At 33.8% G+C, this 21647-nt stretch overlaps 1 protein-coding gene across 1 annotated transcript in view; it reads left to right on the forward strand.

Annotated features, from left to right (window-relative positions):
• LOC133179583 (uncharacterized) overlaps positions 1-21647 on the forward strand; it is a 121146-nt gene that overhangs the window by 42926 nt on the left and 56573 nt on the right. The window lies entirely within an intron of this gene.

A 21647-nucleotide genomic window follows, 5' to 3' on the forward strand; every position in this document is an offset into this window, starting at 1 on the left:
ACAAGATATGTGTATTAATGATGTGAAGGGTGGCAATTTCTATTGTGAATGAAAGAGGTAATTTTTGGTCTTTCTGTGCATGAGAATCTATGAGTCTTTGATATTTATCATCACCATATTAAATTTTCTACAAACTATGATATTTCCAAAGGTTTTAAGACTGCGTGAAATTTTCAAATTCTGTTCTATGCTTTTGAAAAGTGAACACTGTAATTTGTAATCATGTTACAACATGAAAGTCCAGTTAATTTTCCTTTCCTGTGTCTTTTTTTTTTCAATTAATATAAATGTATCCAGTATACAAATTTTAATTTCAGTTAATATATATGCCACCAATTTTTGTTAAACATGCAAATTTGTTTAAAAATGTTTTTAGTCAGAGATGTTTTTGTTCCCTAAGTTCACAAATAAAACCAGTGATTAGCTGTCATTGTAATTAATGTTAAGTCATAATTTAAATTCCATTCAAATTTGTCATCAGGTATTACAATATACTGTCACAGGAAAAATAATCATTTGTTACAGTAAAATACAGTGAATATATAATTATTACCTTAGTTTGTTTTCTTTTTAATTTATCAATTCCATTCAATAGATCAAATTCTCCGATAAAAATGAATTTAAACAAATCAATATATAAAAAACTCAGCACAAAAACTAAATACACAAAACATACCATGCGAGTTTCATGAAAATGAAAAATGTAAAATCAAAGAATTTGTGTCCCCCACTTAAGATAGGAAAGAGGGTGAGAAAACTGGGGAGAAACATTCAGATGGAGAAATATCAAAAAAGGTCGACCTTGAGTCCTTGACCCTTCGGCTTTTGGACTTTGTAACAAGCAACAAAGTTACATGTATAGCCCAGACAAGAAACTTACACTTTTTTCTGCCAGTGACCTTGAACTTGCAGGAATGACCTTGGGTAAAGTTCATGACACACCCTCAGATTATAAACAATCCTGGTATCATGCATGAGTTTCCAATGAATCTCCATTACAAAGTTTAACCCTAATAAAAGAATTTTACCCTTTTTCTGCTAGTGACCTTGAACTTGCTGGAATGACCTGGGTCAAAATCACCACAAACTGTCATATCATAAACAATCTTTGTACCAAGCATGAATCTCCAATGATTCTCCATTACAAAGTTATAGCCTGGACAAGATTGCATGGACAGACGGACAAGGTGATTCCTATGTACCCCAAAACTTCATTTGTATGTGTGGGTGGGGTGGGGTGGGGGGTTATTATTAAAACTCGGATAGAAGACGGCTAAAGGAGGGAACACTGGAAGTTGATTTTTCCTGCAATAAAGAATACACATTTCGTAAAATCTGAAGTTTTTCTTGTTCTATCTCCAGTCTTTTCTTCTTTATGGCTAGTTTTTCTTCCTCAATTTCAACAAGTCTCTGAGTTTCTGTCGAATATTCACATAACTGAGCTCTTCGTTTACCTTTTTAAAAGGAAAATTTATTTCATGTTTGGGTTTTATTTTTAAAACAGTATAAAATAAATTCACAATTAAACTTGGTTTAAAAGAATTTAACAAAAAGAACCATAAAACTTAGATTAATTGTTCGCAAGTGATGATTTTTTTTTCTTCTCTTTCATTATTTTTTTTTTAATAAACACTGAAACACTTTTTCCCCCTATAAAGTTATCATGGCAAATTCTTGCAAATTACTTGGGGGGGGGGGGATGTTAGATTTAGTTCAAGTACATACATGTTTACACATCTCCTAGCTACTACTTGGGCATTTTAACCCTTTGTATTTCTTCAGTTTTGCATACATTACCACTTAGAACATTGCCAGAATTTCTAGATGATGCTGTCCCTGATTTTAAAAAAAGCATTATTTTTTTTTTTTTTTTTTAAATGCTCATTGTTATAACTGAAAACTAGAGAAAAGGCATATTGATCAATACATCGTAGACAATCTTTGAGCCAATTATTTCTTTAACTCTCTTACCTCTGGAATGTCTAGGTGATGGTGCTGTTAGCAAACAGGATTCCTCTGTAAAGTCAAAGGAATGCTTGCAGACAATTACTGGTATAAAATAGCATATCAATTATCATTTCTTTTGAAAAAAAATATGTTTAAATGATTTATAACTTTCATTAATACATGCTGGAATTTAAAAAAAGAAGAAAAACAAGAGCCACAATCCTAAACAGTACTGAGTCAACCTGAGCTTGCTCTTGGTCAATCTTTGTTTTCACTATGAAATTAACAAGAAAAATTTTGATCAATCCCTATCCTAGCCCTCAGGGGGATATGGATTTACTTTACAAAACTTGAACCCACATTATTGGGATTCTTAATATCAATATATGATCAACATTTCTTTCCTTATATTCTCCTAAAAAATACATTTGTATCTGACCATATTGATTTACACTTACCTTGACTTAATAAAGATGAGTCAGTTCCTGTTGATACTTGAGAGTCTTTACAAATAATTTATAACAAGGTTAATAATATATATATATGTGCCTACATGAAAACTTATTAAGATTTTTTTTATCCTGCTTGGTATAATCTCAAATCACATTGTAATATGCAAGTACTAGCCTAAAGAGAAAACTGGTCCATCATTAAAGGAGTTCACAAGTTCTTTAGCTGGAACTGCAACAAATGTATTTCTTTATGTAAATATACTTTTTCATTTATGGGAAAAAATACACATATGTGTCTGTGTGTTTGTGTTGAAATGCATTCAGTACTCTCAAGATCTCTCTCTCTCTCTCTCTCTCTCTCTCTCTCTCTCTCTCTCTCTCTCTCTCTATATATATATATATATATATATATATTGACAGAAATATATTGTCATAATCTTACCCTCTGTGATAATCACTGAAGGGACTGCCTCAACACATCTGTCTTGACCTCCCTGTGATACATGTACCTGAGTAGATGTCCCTTGGGACATGTTCGATGATGTGCATGTAGTACTGGTATCAACCCCATCTTCAATTCCACATATTGAGGTCTGAGGAATTGTCTGCAAGATCTAAAGTTGTTGACAAGATAAAAGCATTTTTTAAATTCTTGGGTCAATTTACATTAACAGGACCTGGTGCAATTTGATTATTTTTATAGCATTTACACATAAAGAAAAAAATAATAAAATAATAGGGGGTACATTAGGCTCATTTGATCTTAAGACATTTATTAAATTTTCACCGGACTATAACAGTGCACTAATTCAGAATTTAAATTTATTCTGTTTTAAATTAAAAAAAGACAGAAACTCAAAAAAAAAATGACACAGAAGAATTCAAGATATGAACATTAACATCGTGCAAACATATATTAGTTCATGCTTGGAGACCTAATCCTAAAACACTACTTGAGAACATGCTGTGCTGTAGTGATGGGAATCGAACCCATTATCTCCCTAGACAGTTACAGACACATAGGGTATATATTACATGGAAGACATGACATTTCCACATTAGGTGCACTGATGTTAGTTCATACTTACCCAGTTACCCTCAATCATGAATTATCTCATTATCTCATGAATTATTAGACAGTTAGTCACACATAAGGACACCACTTTACACACACAAAAGTAAACCAGGAAAATTTTCATGCATATACCTTTTCATAAATTTTATATTTTAAAGTATGCCATCTAAAAACTTAATATTTTGTCACAACATTCATAAATTAATTAATAAAATACCTACACATGATAACAAAATATCTACTCATGTCTGCATCAGCATGTGTCCTTCACTCAACCTATAAGCTAATACCTACCTTCAAACAGATGTAATATAAATCATAGAATGTTCAACGGCAACAGTTTTAAATAATTCTATAATAATTGACATGCCCTTCAGGGTTCGACACTAACTTTTTAAGGCTTTAGTCCAGCCGGACTAGTGCTTCATTACTTTTACTAGTCCGCACGTGATTTTATTAGTCCGTCAAAAAAAAAAAAGAAACATCAATGTTTTTTAACATTCATTAAACGTGACAATTAATATACATATTATTTTTTGAAATAAGCAAAGTATTTAAGTGAAATATATTATTCCACAGATTCATTGAAATCTCGCAATCAGCAAGTTTGATCGTATTCCCGATCTGTTTTCTTTGTTTGTTTTTTTTTTGTCTTTACATTACATCCAAAAAGTCCAACATCTTTCTTAAAAGTGTCATACTAAATCATGATCACTAAAACCTTATATTTCATATCGATCAGTCGAAAAATTGGGCGCTGAATTGACCCAGCATTGCGTAACTACCCGCCAAAAGCTAGAAATCTAAAAATACACACGGGGTTTTCCAGTAAAAGTTGTCGAGAATCGGACATCGGTAATTTATTCATTTTGTTTTTCAGAAATTTTTATTGGTCCGTTCGGACTAATTAGCCACATATTTTATTAGTCCGAATGAAAATGTATTAGTCTGAGACTAACGGACTAATGTTAGTGTCAAACCCTGCCCTTCAACAATATAAAACCTGAAAATATAATTATAAACAAACTTTTTCCTCCCATGGCTTTAATGAGGATATCTGCATGGGCCCTCCCCCTGTCTGTCGTACACTCTTCCTTCGCTGGCTTTCTTTTTTTTTAACAAATGACTGAAGGTCTTGCCATTTTTTTTTATGTCTGTCATTTCCCTTCTGCACTGCACACTAACAGCATTTACTCTACATGTAAATGCATGTGTATTTGAATGGTAATTGTAAACAAGGAAAAAAAAATACTTGAATGTCAAAGAAAATAAGGTTTTTACGTAACGGCATGGTTATAAATACATAGTGAAAAAGTTAAACAGCCCTTGTAAAAGCTCTAACATTATCTCTTACAGTTTATTTTTCACATAAAAATAATTATCAATTTCAGTCTATTCATACAAATAACAAATAGTTGTGATTATACTTTTACACTTAACAATTTCTTAAGGAAGTGTTTTTCAATTTTAAAAGATTTCATATCAAGAAAAAGATTTCATTCCTAATTGTTTACTTATCTGTGACAGCCTCCCAGGCCTCTGTCTTCATGCTGTTGGTCAGACAGGGAGAAAATTTCCCATAGAGAACCCTGTAGTTAGTGGACACCGCGTCCACTAACACTTCCACCTCCAAATCGCTAAAATTAGCTTTGCGTTGCTTCTTTATGTCCATCTGGGGCACCTCCATGATCGCAGACGACTGAAGTAAAAAATCGCGCACTGAAAAGTGAAACTAACGAAAGCGCATGCGTACGCACAATCGTACATTTAAGAATTCGTAACTTACGTCTACGTCTACGAGTGGCTTTGTAAATACCAAGTTACGTGTTCGTATCTTTAATCTTACGTCAGTCGTAACTTCTACGTTTACGTTTACGTCTGCGAACTTTCACTTAATGCTAAATCTTTGACGCTTTATATCTCGAAAAGGAAGAATATTTTGATAAGCAATACTGAACAAATATGGTCAGAATAATGTTCTAAACAACGTGCACTCTTTCAATTTTTGTCAGACGGCCCCATTAAGGACCTGAAAGGGTGGCCCCTAAATATTTCCATTCAGCATATCTCCACAACGAAAGGAAATCTCTGAATAGTTGTTGAACAAAACATTTTCAAAATCACAAGACCTTTCAATTGATATCAAGAAAAATGGGCTGACCCCTCAAATTAGGGGCTCAGAGGGGCCAAAAGCATGTCATCTATAGCTGTTTGATAATGTTATATAAATCAAAAGAATGAAAACTAATTATGGAAATCTATATATTATTATCTTTTAACAAAGATCATAGTTAAAATCATATCTCATCTTATCGAAAAATCGGACGGAAGACCTACTCAGTGCTCGCAACGAGATCTCATCTAGTTATTAAGGTCTTTCGTCTCCAACGGAAGACCTTATTGTTTTCGTTCGGTTTCTTTTTCCCTATTATTAGGGTCTTTCGATCTTCCTTCGGAAGACCCTACTGTTATTCTACTGTTTCTTATTATTATTTTTTTTTTCCCGCCGATTTTCAGCAGGCGATTTCTCGGAGACCTTTTGTCCGATTGCTATGAAACTTTCAGGGTAGATACAGTGTATTATTGCCTAAAAACGGTTTTTTCAAATTTTTGATACATACCCCCGTTCATGAGTTATTGCCCTTTAATCGATATTTGGAGGGTCTCTTGTCCATTAGAATTCTCAATAACGACACATGATATTTGCATGAAAACTGGAGAACTTGTAACTAATACATTGCAGATGCGCAGAACATTAAAATTGTAGGCTAATTTTTTTATGTTCGGAAGCTATGTGACGGCAAGTTAAAAGAATTATTTTTCCACGAAATTTTGCTGCTTTTTGTTTAATAACTTTTAAACTGATAAAAATTTGGTAAGACATATAGAATAAAAGTTGTGTGTAATTACTAGAGCTTTCAGATAACATCAAGAAAAAGGGGCTGGCCCCTATATTCAGGGGACAGCAGGTCATAAAAGTATTTTTTGGATATCTAAAAATATTAAAATATTATGAAAAAGTTTGAATGACATAATTTCTAACATATTAAATCTTGTCATGTGGTATTAAGAGAAACAAGCTCCGTGCTATATTTTATTCTATTTTATATAATAATTATTCGAGAATCGTACAGGAACAAGTTGTCTACAAACCAGCCACGCCTTTTAGGGCATCGTAACACATGCTTGTACGGTTTTAGATACTTGTTGTGTTTTAAATAAATTGTTTTGATTCGATTTCTCTGTTTTCTGTTATTTAAATCGTTTATAAATGCAAGTTATTTACACAAGTAAAGGTAAATCAACATTTACAAATGCATCCGTATAGAAAGAGTCTTAATCGGGGCCTCTTGTTTGTAACCTGGATGTAAACAATCACGAGAGGCATTGTGGGAAGAAGACACTAAAGACCCGATATACGAAAAAGGTGATTTGATCTGATGCTTTGTTGGCAAATATTTAAAAAAAGTGTAGTTTAGTATAGCATAATGCTTCATAATCAATAATTTTTAAAAATAAATCATGTTTAACACTCAATCTGATTATTTTATTTTTTGAAAAATCATCAGGTCGAATATCAGGTTTTTAGTATATCAAGTCTTTAGTACGTCCCCGAAAGTAGCCATGCAAGTCGGAATTACAGACAGAAATGGCCAAATGTGAAGTTGACAGTTGTACATTTTCTTAACGTACGAGCCGTATGTAGACATGCACGTTTAATCCACATCTACGAAGCACATAAAATCCTTGGTTGCGTACAGGGAGCATTAGTTTTAAAGGGATATATATATTCTTGCGCAAATTGTTTACGAGGAAATTCTGACGATCACATTAACAGCGATGAACAGTCTTGTGTCGGAGTTTTCTGTGATAAATGTAGCGAGTGATGAAAGAGTTCACGGTGACATTTTAATATATGATTGGCGTGGACCATGGAAATGAAGGTTAGAATTTTTCTTATCTAAAATTTAACAGCTGCTTACAGCACTGATGTTTACATGTATATGCCAGCAAATGTATAAATGTACGCACAAACACTGATGTATGTTATCTATTTTATGGTTCAGTCTCTGTCTGTTAGCCCTGACATGACATTGTCAAATCCCCATTGCTTTACCTTATATTTAAATGCATGAGAGTATGTAATTTCACCAAGACTTATTTTTTTTTATTGAAACAAAAAAATGCAAAAATTCAACAATACACTATCTAACATACTACATGTATAAACATGATAATTATTGTTATATATTCTTCAACAAGTATGAATAGCTGTTATAACTAGGGCCTTAATTAATATTATAATTTGTTATACCTTTAAAAATTTGTTCTTATATAAATCTATACCAGTGTACATCCAAAATGTCTAACATTTCCAAGGTTTTATGAGCAATCATAAAAAAATCTATGTTGAACCGCAAAGTGAGATATTGAACCTGTCGATGAGATCATTGGACTGCTTACATATTACAGTATCCGCGGGATTAGTTAAATCTCATTTGCATTCGTTGGTGTTCGAAAGTTACGGAATTGACAGAGTTTTACCTCAGTGCTGGTAAAGGAAATTTACATCATGGAAGCCACTACAAAATACATGTATGTCAAACAAAATAAGAAAGTAAAAGATATTGACCGTGTTCTCGGGGTAAAATGCAATTTGCTGACCCTTTGAACCAAACTGTTTCCCTTCGGCCTAATGGCCTTTGGCAAACGGTTTGGTTCTTGGGTCCGACAAAACACATGTTGCCCTCGAACCCAGTTAGTAAATGTGTATTATTATTGGAAAATCTCAAAAATGTCACTCAGTTAAATTGCAAAAGAAATTTGGAAATATATTTATACATAAAAGTTTGGATTATTTCTGTGATAAGACTGCAGGATTGATTTGTGTTTTGTTTATTGCCCCTTCAAATTTTTTTTAGTCATATTATTATGCCACCACTTGCTGGTGGAGGCCTGCAAATATAGACTTGTACTTTACACTTATGGCCTTTGGGAAGTGAGGGATCTTTTTCGTGCCAGCACCTTCTGTGACACAGAACCTCGGTTCATACGGTTTCATCCGAGGAACCTATCTCCACATCCTGCTGTGGGATTCGAACCTGCGACGTAAGGATCAGCTTAAACTTAGAGTGGTATTTGAGTTATACAGTAAAACACACTTACTGCGAACAGACTTAAATAAGGAATTGAAGCATAAATAGTGAAGTGATTTTCATTCCCTGTGGTTTTAAAACATACTGAAAACTAAACTGAAAAATGAATACATTTATTATGAATCAAAATTATTTGTCCCTGGAACTTATAAGCATGTTTTACTGTAATGACAAAATAATGGGGATTTGTTTTCACAGTGGCTGTATATTGTGAATAATTTAATAAGTCGATACCAACTTTTCAGTTTTAAACTAATCTCGTTCAAGCAGATGCTTGTCTGTCTCCGTAAACACCAATGAGCAGGAGTTTATGGAGACAGTTGAGCATCTGCTTGAATGAGACTAGTTTTACACATGCTATCTACATGATCTAAGTGGTAATTTTTTTTTTTTTTTAAAAATATGTATACTGGTATTTTATTTAAAAAGTACATATTATACAAAAAATACCGACTAACTGGTTATGAAAATCATAACCTCCGTCATCCCATACTAAACCGGTTACTATATTTCTGACTGATTAGATGGTTACCCAGTTGACCATTGCCATCCCTAATAAATTTTTTACATGTGTAAGTTATGTGCATTTCCTTTGTGAAATCATGAAAAAAAACCTCCTAATTAATCCCTATATATATTATATTTTGTAATTACATTCTCAAAATTGACTGCATGTAAACATCTATTTAACAGAGTACTTTTTACAAATAATACACGGAAAATGTGACAGTATCTTTGAACTCTGTTCGATGGTTTCATTAGGGGTGTCAATGAATATTCGAGTACTCGACTATCATTCAATCATACTGACTATCGACTAAAATTTGTTAAGTCGGTTGTTCGTTTAAAATTTGCTACTCTTAAATTCAATGTAAAAAAAAAATGGATCTGCTCAGTTCATTTATTAACGTATCAGTGTTCAAACTCAGGGAAAGGCTTAACCAGTCTTTGTTAATTGTTCAAAGGAATTTTGTTGTTCGACAAACATGCATTGGCATACTTTAAAAGATGTCAGATCCAAATTGTAAAGTTTCAACCTGCAATTTCCTAAGATCTCAGATCTCATATAATGCAACTACCAATTAATGAAGAATAATAAAACTTTATAAATACATGTAAATTGGGGAATGGTTATGAGCATAATTCAAAGGTGTTTCTTTCTGATATTAATATCAATCATTTTTAAATTGTATTGATTGAATGCAAAAAATCTCATAGTTAAAATTTTGTTTTTATAAGAGTTACACTTTAATTGTTTAACAATCACGGGTCACTGACAAGACACATTCAAATGGCTTCAGGTAAGAAATCAATAACGGGTACATGTACTAGCAGCAGGAAAAGAAAGGATAAATATGAGCATTTGATGTTCTGTATATAGATAAAATGTGCAGTCAGTGATTTTTTTTAGAGCTGACTTGGGGCCGAAATTCGGCCCCAGTCCCAATTGAAAATATGCCTGTATTTTCCCAAAATGTAATGGAAGTTTTCCCAAAGAAATACTTACAAAATATGTGATCAAATTAGTTTGTTTATTGCATGTTTTTCAAGCAGGTTTTGTTGTTCAGGTGGCAGGGGATAGTTTCATACTAAATACCCGGTCAAATTTCTTAAAGAATTGAGATATCCCCTGTTTGATGTGATATTTATGTAGAAAAATGATTAGAATAATTATGGGACACATTTGCAGTGTAGCAGAGTGCTTGCTGAAATAAATGATGTGCAATATGTAGGTGTCACTATGACGCTTATATACATGCAGAGTTGTAAATGCGAACCTAAGACACATGGTCAGTTGCAGAGGAAATTCACTGAAAAGCAGTAGGCCTTAGAAGAAGGTGTGTATCTCAGAGGGAAGGTGAATGGCCCCATATCAATTGGTGAATTTTCATTAGGGCATGCATTGATTTACAGACTACTGGGTGTTTTATCCTGCTCGCTCGGGCCTGGGGGTGGGTTGTATGGGTGCGACTGAGGCCCAAATCTTGGAAAAACAAGCCAAAATTTGGGGAGACCCCAGGTGTATTTTTGGTACATGTGCACTCTACTAGGCAAATTACATGTAATTTGTTGACATAATTTGTGAGCCATGGGCATATGAAGTGTAATTAATTAGCCCCTGGAAAACTGTCCCCATGTACATGTTTTTATGGATCGCATGTATATGTGTACCCCCTCGGCACATGTTTGGCATTAAAAAAACTATCCTCTGCCACCTTCAAGAAAACACCAATTTTCAGAAATATTTAATTTAATCTAATTCTTCTCTAAATAAGTTTATTGATGTATGCCATTTTCAAAACTCACCATATTTCTTTTATTTGACTCTTATTCATTTAGATATAGAGACCTAAACACAAGGGGGGTAAACCTTTCCCAGTACACATTTTCAAAGAGTTTGAAGCATCAGCTTAACAAATCTTAACAGAGTAAGGCGATTTTTGTCTGAGAAAAATTTATTTGTTTGAAAATAATAGTTTGGGCACTGTCACATATATTTTATCAAATTTTGATGCAATATCAGTATTAATTAAAATTAAAGGGGCTCAGTTATTGCGATATCACTGAAATTACAAATTATAAACTTACTCTTTTTTACATGTATTTTCACTAAATATCATTATTTTGAGAAAAGAATGAGTCAGTATGCAAAAATATCAGTTCACAGAACCACATTTATTCAAAGAATTGCTGTGCTTTAATTTTTTTTCAAATTAGACCCATCTTACTATTGATAATTACATATTTAAAAAAAAATACCCCTCTCCCCTTCATTTTCCCCCTCATTTGTCTTCTATAATGTGATAGAACTTAAACTTTTCATTATTTTCATATAGATTATATATTTTTCTTTAATTTATAACAAAACAGATGGTCTTTTTGCATATTTAATGAACAAAATATCAGAAATATGTACATTTTTCATGTAATTATTGGATTCTACTAAACACCTGAAATTTACTCACAAATGCCAAGTAAGTACAGGATGATCACTTTAATTATTCAGGGGAATCAAATGCATGTATTTGATCACTCAGATACATTGAAATTGAATGGAAATATACTCAGGAAAAGGACAGTCAGTAAAATCAGATTTCCACAGTATATGTGACGGTGCACATTTTAATGTTTTTGAAATATTTTCTATAGAATCAGGTAATGGTTGGAGGGGTAGGGTAGATAAATGCAACTTTCAGGACACTTCTTGAACCTTTGATGCAAGAGGGGTTTTTGTATATTACAATAAATATCCTGAAAAATAGATTAGGTTTTCTTTTTGCAAACAAGCTATAGATGTATAAATTCAAGCAATTAAGAGGTAAAATGGGATTTCTCAAAACATCAAAAATAGGAGAGTATGTGTTTCATGTGAGTACATTTCATGAAGGCATGCAATTCTTATTGAATTTTTTTATATGTAGCTGCATTTGAAATTGATCAAAGTTACCATTAAACACTGTTTTGATAAGAAATAGATTCTTTTGGATTGTAGGAGTTGGTCATTTTTGAAGTAACACGAAGAATATGGGTTTAAGGTGGTTGACTGACAATTGGTGGGGTCACTTATTTGCCTCTAACTTTTTTATTTTTCATTGAAATAAGACATATTTAGTATATTTTTACTCAGAATTAATTGCACTTTCTAAATATGGAAAGTTATTTTAATTAAAAAGCAAACTTTGAAAGTTAAAGGTGGCAGGGGATAGTTTCGTACTAAAGACCCGGTCAAATTTCTTAAAAAATTGAGATATCCCCTGTTTGATGTGATATTTATGTAGAAAAATGATTAGAATAATTATGGGAAACATCTGCAGTGTAGCAAAGTGCTTGCTGAAAAAAATTATGTGCAACTTGTAGGTGTCACTATGATGCTTATCATATACAGAGTTGTAAATGCGAACCTAAGACACATGGTCAGTTGCAGAGGAAATTCAGCTGAAAAGCAGTAGGCCTTAGAAGAAGGTGTGTATCTCAGAGGGAAGATGAATGGCCCCATATCAATTGGTGAATTTTCATTAGGGCATGCATTGATTTACAGACTACTGGGTGTTTTATCCTGCTCGCTCGGGCCTGGGGGTGGGTTGTATGGGTGCGACTGAGGCCCAAATCTTGGAAAAACAAGCCAAAATTTGGGGAGACCCCAGGTGTATTTTTGGTACATGTGCGCTCTACTAGGCAGATTACATGTAATTTGTTGACATAATTTGTGAGCCATGGGCATATGAAGTGTAATTGATTAGCCCCTGGAAAACTGTCCGAGTAAAATTAACATCGCTATTTATCATTTATAAGTTGTACATTTTTTTTATTTTAAATGAGAAATTTCAATTTCTTTTGGATAGGTGTGACTGCCATCTGAGAACTGAAATTTGATACCAAGCATGACCATATTTGCCAGAAGAGCATCTGTTTGGAGATGACAAAGAATAAGCAGCATAGTGAAATTTAAACAGTCACACAAGGATAAAAGTCCTTCCATCTAGGATTATGGACACATCAGGCCTTAATACATTAAGAACTTGTAATATATGTATTTTTACAAAAAAAATTTAGAGAGAACTGCTATTTTGGCATATACAACAACAAATGTTAACATATGTGCATATTTCAAATGACTTCAGTGCTAAGGGCATGTACATGAACGAGGATTGTTAGAAAAGTTTGCAGACACATTGATTTAAGGAAAATTTACTGTGCACTTTGAAAAATGACCTGTCTGAAGGAATAATTTTTTAATAGCTCGGTGCTCTCCAAGACTTTCAATGACATTGCAATTCTCAACTTTGTGTTTTCGCATAGATCATCTCTAATTAGCGATAACCCCTCTAATTTAATTCAAAATTTTGCAACATGCCCTCTTTGAATATTGTAGCGACATGTAAAATATCATTAATTTTTTTGCACTACAACAGTGCAATTTTTTATTTCAAGAAATTGGTGTGATTTCAATATAGCTTTGACTACAAATAGACAACTCTAAGATACATAATTCTTTTTATCTTTTTAGCTATTGTGAGCCAAAGGCTGAAAGAGCTAATGCTATGGCCATTTGTGCGGTGTATGTAAACTTTTTAGCTCACCTGAGCTGAAAGCCTAACTGAGCTTTTCTGATCACCAGTTGTCCGTCGTCTGTCCGTCTGTCTGTCTGTCTGTCCATCCATCTGTAAACTTTTCATATTTTCATCTTCTTCTCAAGAACCACTGAGCCAAATTTAACCAAAGTTGGTACACAGCATCCTTGAGTGAAGGGGAGTTTGTTAAAATGAAGGACCAACCCCCTTTACAAGGGGAGATAATCAAGAGAAGACAAAAATAGGGTGGGGTCATTAAAAAATCTTCTCAAGAACCACAGGGCCAGAAAAGCTGAAAGTTATGTGGAAGCATCCTGGGGTAGTGTAGATTCTAAATTCTTCAAATCATGGCCCCCAGGGGTAGGGCGGGGCCACAAAAGGGAATCAAAGTTTTACACTGAGATATATAGGCAAAATCTTTAAAAATCTTCTTCTCAAGAACCACTGGGCCAGAAAAGCTGAAACTTATGTGGAAGCATCCTGGGGTAGTGTAGATTTTAAATTCTTCAAATCATGGCCCCCAGGGTTAGGGCGGGGCAATAATAGGGAATCAAAGTTTAAAATATATAGGCAAAGTCTTCAAAAATCTTCTTCTCAAGAACCACTGGGCCAGAAAAACTGAAACATATGTGGAATCATCCTGGGGTAGTGTAGATTCTAATTTTTCAAATCATGGCCCCCGGGGTAGGGTGGGACCGCAATAAGTATTACAAGGGAGGGAGGGTCTGGTGAAGAACAGCAGGGCCAAAGTAACTCAGGTGAGCGTTGTGGCCCATGGGCCTCTTGTTAGAATATGGGCCATAACTCAAGAACCCTTGGCCAATTATTGTCAAATTTGTCACAGTGTATCCATGGCCCAAGGGCTCCCGTTTATAGTAAACTTAGGGTTGTGACCCTTAAACAAGGGGAGATAATTAGGTAAATAAAACCAAAAGTACTGGTTGCTAAAAAATCATCCTCTCAAGAACCACTGGGCAGATTATCACCAAACTTTCACAAAAGGATGAAGATATATTGTAGATTAAAATTTGCACAGGGAATCGCTCTGGGACAAAGGACTTGGTCTCAAGGTCACTTCAAAGTTGACCAAAAATTACATTTATTAAAATGTTGATATTTTGCTTACTATAAGGACTAGGATCATCAAATCTTGTCAGTTGATGCATCTAAGGACGTCGTATCATGTTGACTCAAAAGTAGTTCATGGTTACCTACTTTTTAGCACACCTGAGCCGAAGGCTCAAGTGAGCTTTTCTGATCAAAATTTGTCCGTTGTCTGTCGTCGTCGTCGGCGTCGTTGTTGTCGTAAACTTTTCACATTTTCATCTTCTTCTCCAGAACTACTGGGCCAATTTCAATCAAACTTGGCACAAAGTATCCTTGGCTGAAGGGGTTTCAAGTTTGTTCAAATGAAGGGCCACGCCCTCCTCCAAGGGGAGATAATTACGAAATAGCAAAAAATTAATGGCATTATTGAAAAATCTTCTTCTCAAGAACCAGCACTACTGGACTTATTATCCCCTGATATTCTGATTTTTCTCTGAAAATCTCTGTCAACCTTTGTACTTTCACTGTACATTACTGTACTTACCTCTGTACTTCACAGTACATTACAGTACACTACTGTACAGAAGCACAGCATTTCACAGCACCCCCCTGTACTTCACAGTACACTTCCTCTGTACATCACAGTACGCCACAATACTCCACAGTACGCAGCCACTGCTTACCACTGTACGTCACAGATATTAGCTGTACAGATAACTGATCTTCACAGTACATTGCTGTTATTCCCTGAACCCTCATACTGTACATCACAGCACATCAAAACATTCTGCAGTTTATTCAGTATATACCAATGTACAACCAGTTTTACTCTGTCCTACCCTGAAAAGCTTTGTATCCTAGGAAATTTATTTAATATTAAAAAAAAAATCTTATTTTATTTCATGGTTCCTTTTGAATACATGACTGTATTTCTGAGAGATTAATTTTCAAAATGGATAGAGCGCCCTTGATTCTGGATATAACAAAAAAAAAGGTTTTATTTAAATGTTCTATTTTCTTTCTTTTTTTAAATACTTTTGTCCAAGTATTTTAAATGAGTTTCCATTTAACATCTGAGAAATGAGTAAACGGACATTTTAAAGAGTTAAAGAGTTTTACAAATCGCTTTCATTTATAGTTAATTAATTATATTAATCATTTCTCCTCATAGTATTGCATGTTTTTAATTGTACATAATTGTGTACACTGAAAAGCTGATTAAAGCCAATGTTATGATTTAGATTTCTGATTTTCAATTAATTCAACTTTTCATTTTCCTTGAATTATCTTATATGTGCAGCGTACATCTACTGATAATTTTCTCTTTATATTCATTATGAAAACAACTAGAATTAATTAATCCCTAATCGCCCTCAAACGTACTGATAACCCCCCCCCCCCATTTTTCTGGACAAACTGAGAGAAATTATTGAAAATGTACCGTTTTTATTGCAATACGTCGATAATTATTAACCTTAAGTCATATTGCCGGTATTGAACTCCAGAACAGTGCTGATTATCTTGGTTTTCCAAGTTCAATCTTAAAATCAATTAATACTGGCCCGCAGGTAGCAATTTCACATTGAGGGGGCACAACCATACATTTTCAGTTGGGGGGGGGCACTATGAACTACCAAAATTCCTTGACAAGCTAAAAAAAAGGGTCATCAGACATTATTATTGAGTGGGCACAAGCATGTAGCAGCTATTTTTTCTATAGTATTGTATATATCGACAAAATTATTAAGGGGGGGGGGGGGTCCTACGGCCATGTAATGAATTTAATTCAAGAATTAATTATCATTTTATTCTTTTCAATACAATGGGTACGTATATCCGTATGCATGTAGCTTGCTTTATTTCCTTTTACCATTGATTAGAAAAACATGTTTTTAAATATTTCTCAACAAGACAAGCGCCTTTGAATTTTTTCTCTATGTACAATTTTTTAATGTAAAATTATAAAGACTTGGTTTAAAATTAAGGAGTAATTGTACATGTAATTTAAATATCCCTGCTTACGGCTTTAAAGGATTTCTGGTATTCTCAGACAGATTTCTGAAATGGGTAGGAATAATGATCGTATGGCGTTTGTTACAGCTGATGTGGAAACACACCTCCCGCCAACCCCAACCCCTCTTTCCACCCCCACCCTTTACGAAAAAACACTAGACATTTGGTATCAATAATTCATAATAAACGAGGTCCATACTAAACTTCCTAGGTGATCGAAAATAGTTTGTGAATTTTTAAATACTATATCAAACAATTGTGTCCTAATTAGGCTCTAAACCATTACATATGAGAAAACCTTTAAACGCTTAAAATATGAATGGAATTCCCCGAATTACATAAAAACTGGTATGCATCAAAGGGATCCAATTTTATGTGTCGTTTTAGTTTAAATTTCTTTGACCACTATTTAATTCACCATATTTAGATTAGCGTACAAAATGTGGGCACATTAATACGACTACAATATTTTGCTGTTAAATCAGGCGAGAAATTATAAATTAAAAATAATGATACCGTATCTACTGAGAGGTCAGTCGCTCACACACAGAGTAAAAAAATACATGTCCGTGTGTCAAAGTTTTGAGAGATCTGAAAAGTTTTCGCCTTAGTTAGTAATTAGACACTTGTTCATTATACTTCCCCGTCCATGTATTTTATTTTTCAATTAAATCAATAACAAAATGGCACATGCACTTAACGTTATGCATTTTTTTTTTAATTATTTGTTATCTTCTTAATGTCGCTGGGCTTAACGCACGAATGAAAATTGACGACTAATTTTTTTTTTTTCACACTTCCCGGTAATTGCTAGCTATTTTTTTTAAACAAATAAATAATTAACTTATATGGTTTTTCTAAGATAGCCAGGTCTCTAAACTTTCATTATAACTTTTACATCATACGTGGAATCCTCAATGATCAAAATGTTATTTTTAATCCCGAAATCATTTACGGATTGTTCGAGTTGTCTGGAAGATGTCCTTGAATCTTCACGTTTTTTTAGTCACATTTCTCTCCTCCTCTAGTGGAAGATTGTTATGTGTGGAACACGATCTCGATTTTAATTTCATATATTGAATGCCAAGTGCTATTGTATTCTGTATACGGATCTTCACATAGATATATATTACTCTCACCTGTTTGACCAATGAAGCATTTCTTTAATTGTGAATGCATTTTCTTATGAATATCTATATAAAACGTAAATTATATTAGCTTAGGGTCATGTTATTGATAGTGATACATTTGGTTTGTACAGCTGATCATGAATAAATGAACTGAATTTTCATGCATATTGTACGATTTTAAGGTATATGTCATAATATGTCCACCAGATTGATGTCATACCCCCCTTTTTCCCCACTGAACTGGGGTGCCGTTGGGGACATTTTACTTTTAAAAATTCACTAAATGTAGTAATTATAAAATTTCAAAAATTAATTTTATTTTGTTACTCTCAACTCAAATTATGGGAAAAGAAACAAACAAAAATTCACCAACACTTGATCTGTGGTTTGCATTTTTCGACTTACAATAACCCAAGAAAAATTATACTAAATATAGTATGTCAGCTTTTCAAATTAATCTTGGATATATTTTTCCTTTCCATATGGTCATGAAATTGACAATGATCAACTACATGTAATAGCAATGGCCTTAAATGTATATTTACAGACTCAAAGTGCTATAAAAGTGTTTGAAGCAACTAAAAATAACTAATTAAAGAATATATTTTAAAAAATATATGCGAATTCAACCTTTAAAAAACGGAATAAATAGCAATACAGCAAAATATCCTGAATAAATTTCACATTTCACGGCATTTGCAGCAAATCAAAAATTAATTCATTCAATTATTTATTAATCAATCTTTCTTTTAAAATTTAATGTTAAATATCAAGCTTAATGGAACCAGTGGAGGGGGGGCTTCCTTTTTTTTGGCTCGCTAAGGAATTCGAACAGCACGGTGTCCCTCAAACTGAAAAAAAAAAAAATATTTGTTTGCCCCAGGCAGATCCAGGGCTGCCTATCTGATTTCTCTGTCCCACGGAGCTACATGTACAGTTCTACTTTCCGTATAAGTACATGTATAATAACATTGTTAGTGAAATTAGGCCTTCCAATGTAATACTCTAAGGGTATGCAAATGTATATTGTATATGAAACACATCTTAAAGTTTGAAAACAGAAACTTATTTAACACTGATTGATTACTCTTGCAATTAAATTGGCTTATCCCCCCACCCTCTCTCTCTCTTTTACAGAGAGGTTCTGTGTACTTTTATCTGAAGTGCACTTAGTCTACTATTTACACAGCAAATAACACATCAGCTGCATGTTACTTTTTTCGTCCTAATTTAATATTATAATTATAATAATTATTATTAATATTAAAATTTCAAATAACTTCCTTTGTTGTTTGTTTGCTATTATATTTGAAGACTTAGGGAAAGAGAGAAAAAAATACAATCCAAATGATAAATAAAAATAAATAAAAATATAATTTTTCATAAAAAATTAAAATAATAAAAATATTCTGATTTTTTTTTTTTTTTTTTTTTTGGATATCTAATTATTTGATTATGGATATCAAAATAAACGTCTCAATACGTATAATCTAAATTTGTGTTTGAATTTGCGTTTCTATTAATTCAAAAATATCTTAAGTTTGATGCTCTCAAGAAATTATAAATATATTGCTTCCTGTCGTTGTGTAACCACTCCTTGTTGATATATCAGGACACTCAGTCTTGACACCTATTGTTTAAATCTCTGGTTACTGTCCGCTGTTTAATCCACCGTTTTCCTGATTGGCCAGGAAAGATGAAACTCATGTGGAATTATTGTCAGGTAGTGTAGATTCAAGTTTGTTCAAATCATGACCCCCGGGGATAGGGTGGGGCCACAATGGACGATCAAAGTTTTACATAGGAATATATAGGAAAAATCTTCAAAAATCTTCTTCTCAAGAAGAGCAAAGCTATGATTGGTCATATTTATTTGGAAGCATCCACAGGTGGTGTAGATTCAAGTTTGTACAAATCATGACCCCCGGGGGTAGGGTGGGGCCACATTGGACAATCAAAGTTTTACATAGGTCTGGAATATATAGGAAAAATCTTCAAAAATCTTCTTCTCAAGAACAGCAAAGCTATGATTGGTCATATTTATATGGAAGCTTCCTCAGGTGGTGTAGATTCAAGTTTGTTCAAATCATGACCCCCGGGGGTAGAGTGGGGCCACAATGGACGATCAATGTTAAACATAGGTGTACATAGGAAAAATCTTCAAAAATCTTCTTCTCAAGAACAGCAAAGCTATGATTGGTCATATTTATATGGAAGCATCCTCAGGTGGTGTAGATTCAAGTTTGTTCAAATCATGACCCCCGGGGGTAGGGTGGGGCCAAAATGGACGATCAGTTTAACATACATGTAGGTGAACATAGGAAAAATCTTCAAAAATCTTCTTCTCAAGAACAGCTAAGCTATGATTGGTCATATTTATTTGGAAGCATCCTCAGGTGGTGTAAATTCAAGTTTGTTCAAATCATGACCCCCGGGGGTTGGGTGGGGCAACATTGGACGATCAAAGTTTTACATAGGAATATATAGGAAAAATCTTCAAAAATCTTCTTCTCAAGAACAGCAAAGCTATGATTGGTCATATTTACATGGAAGCATCCTCAGGTGGTGTAGATTCAAGTTTGTTCAAATCATGACCCCCGGGGGTAGGGCGGGGCCACAATGAATGATCAAAGTTTTACATAGGAATATATAGGAAAAATCTTTAAAAATCTCAAGAACAGCAGAGCCACGGTTTGTCATATTTATACGGAAGCATCCTCATATAGTGTAGATTCAAGTTTGTTCAAATCATGACCCCCCCCCCCCTCCACTCCCTTTTTAGGGGTAGGTTGGGACCACTTATGCATTTAAGCTTTTCAATACTAAACTGATTTTTCCTTTTTTCCTAGCCACAGTGCTCAGGTGAGCGATGTGGCCCTTGGGCCTCTTGTTAAATTTTGCAGCCATTCTTTTTCAAAATGATTTAGAGGCATATTTTGAACAGTTTCAGGCCTATTATCATCGAACTTTTTCAGTTGACAAATGACAGAATGAGACCACTATTCTTTAAATTTGCTTGTTGTGTCTTAGGCTCATAATTCACATTATATCTACTGCAATCAACTTCAATGGATTCAAATATTTTTAATGAATTCTTTTTAAAAAAATTTACTTGAATATATGTGTAATATACATGTACATGTAAAAGATTATTTTAACATGTTACAGAAATTTAAATAGATGTGTCTTTTTCCCCCCTTGTAAAACATTTGAATAAATGAACCCAAGAAGTACAGTAAAACCATTTTTTCTCAATTTCAACTGGACCAAGATTAAACATCAAGATATCCAATGACTCCAGATAACCATGCAGGGTAAAAAACTTAAAGAATAAGGGGTTGGGAGTACCAACTCACTTCACCATATAAATGGTACGTGTATTTAGATATCGGTTTTTAGGTCACCTGAGCCAAAGGCTCAAGTGAGCTTTTCTGATAAAAATTTGTCCGTTGTCTGTCGTCGTTGTTGTTGTAAACTTTTCACATTTTCATCTTCTTCTCAAGAACCACTGGGCCAATTTCAACCAAACTTGCCACAAAGTATCCTTGCGTAAAGGGGATTCAAGTTTGTTCAAATGAAGGGCCACGCCTTCTTCCAAGGGGAGATAATTAAGAATTCGTGAAAAATTAATGGCATCATTAAAAAATCTTCTTCTCAAGAACCACTGTGCTTGAAAATATGAAACTTATGTGGAAGCATCCTCAGGTAGTGTAGATTCAAGTTTGTTCAAATCATGACCCCTGGGGGTCGGGTGG

The sequence above is a fragment of the Saccostrea echinata genome, unplaced genomic scaffold (assembly GCF_033153115.1).
Source record: "Saccostrea echinata isolate AGI-Se365-2 ecotype Australia unplaced genomic scaffold, CSIRO_AGI_Sech_v1 ptg000005l, whole genome shotgun sequence".
Taxonomy (NCBI): domain Eukaryota; kingdom Metazoa; phylum Mollusca; class Bivalvia; order Ostreida; family Ostreidae; genus Saccostrea; species Saccostrea echinata.